We start from the raw sequence: 1885 nt of genomic DNA, 5'->3' as shown, positions 1-1885 counted from the left end.
TTGGGTCAGTTTTACTCAGGTTCCAAGGACAGTCAATTTTGGATTGGGAATTAATGTGCATATCCATGATATTTGCTCTAAATAACTAATGTTTATATTCTCAATGGTGAAGTCATTTCATCCAGAATATCAGAAACATGAACAAGAGAATCATTATTGAAATTATTTATAAATGCTACATTTGCATTTCTATTCTGATGCTGAGGAATCTGTACAATTATGATGTAGAAGCCATCAGTGCTTCTCAAACATCGTTTACAGAACAATGTAAACGTAAATCGTTTTGCAGTTCTTGTGAAAATACAGACTCTATTTCAGTGGTGAGGCTGAAAATTCAGTACTTCTAACATGCTCCCTTCTAACGTGCTGGTAATGCTGACCATGGACCACAGCTGTGAGGCCCTGAGGAATCTTCACTGTGACTGGAGCATGTGAGGATTACAGTTAGGATTCTCAGTAATGACATCATTTATGTGAAATGCTACACACAGCACCTTTCATGGAACAGGCACTCGATGAATGCTGTTTCTCTCCTCTGCAAAGTGTTTCCTTTCTCATTTAATCATTGGACTGTCACAACAAACTTGCAAGGTACTTGGGGCAGAAACTGGGTTTAATTCCCATTTTAAAGACAAAGACACTGAAGTTTAAGAAGGTGAAGTAATTTACCCAAATTTATAGAGCTAATGGGGCAGAGGCAGGAACTGAAACTTTGTCTTCTAATTCTCAGTCCTGTGTTCTTTCCATCACACCATCCTTAGAGCCTATGTGTCCCTATTATGAATGCTACTTAACTGATTCAAGATGAAGACCATCCCATTATATTTTTGAAAGCTAGAAAAACCCTGAAATCAAAACCTGGCACAGATAATTCTCTCCAAAAAAACTCTATAGGCCAATCTCAAAAACATAGAAGCAAAACTCCTAAATAAAATATTATCAAATCAAATCCAGCCATGTAGTTGAAGAATAATACAGAATGACTAAGTAGAGCTTATTCCAGGAATGTAGGATAGTTTAATACGAGGAAATCTATTAACATAACTCATCACATCAATAGGTCAAAGGAGAAAAACCATATGATCATTGTAAAAATGCCAAAAAGACATTTGATAAAATTCAATAGTCATTCAAGATTTTTTTAAAAACTGGGAACTGAAATTCACTTCTTTAACATGAAAAAAGAATAACTATCTGAAAGCTCCAGCCAGTAATCTTACTTAACTGGGAAACACTTGGGATAAGATAGAATTGCCAACCCTCACTCCTATTTTTAACCTTGTTTTAGAAGTTTTAATCAATGCAATAAGACAGGAAAAATAAATAAGAGGTAGAAATAGATGAAAGGAGGAAATCAGGTTATAATTATTTTCAGATGTGAAGATTTTCCTCCTAGAAAAATCCAAGAGAATTTATTTTAGAACCACTAAAAAGAGTTCAATGGAATCAGCAATGACTAGTTAGAAAACAGAATTTTCTTAAAGATCTCATCAAACTAAGGAACCAAAAAAATTAAAATACCACTAACAAACCTAAGTAATATTTATTAAATTTCAGAATTTTACAATGAGGCATAGATGAGGATTTAAATGAATGGAGAGAAATACCATGCTCCTGGATGGGAAGTCAATTTTGTAAAGGGGGTAAGCCTTCACATTAATTTACAGACTTATTACTTTCTCCATCAAAATTACAATGGTATTGCTGGAACTTGAGAAAGTAGTTCCTAAGTTCATTTAGAAAAATAAATGCATGATAACCAACAAGAAACTACTGAAAAAGAAGAATAATGTGGATAAATTTGTTTTATCAGATGTTAAATTTACTATAAACCTACAGTAAATAAAACATTGCTGTAGAGGTAACAGAAGAGAATGTTAGATCA

The sequence above is a fragment of the Hippopotamus amphibius genome, chromosome 2 (assembly GCF_030028045.1).
Source record: "Hippopotamus amphibius kiboko isolate mHipAmp2 chromosome 2, mHipAmp2.hap2, whole genome shotgun sequence".
Classification (NCBI taxonomy): domain Eukaryota; kingdom Metazoa; phylum Chordata; class Mammalia; order Artiodactyla; family Hippopotamidae; genus Hippopotamus; species Hippopotamus amphibius.
The sequence above is the reverse complement of the archived record's forward strand: the minus strand, read 5'-3'. Positions refer to the sequence as shown.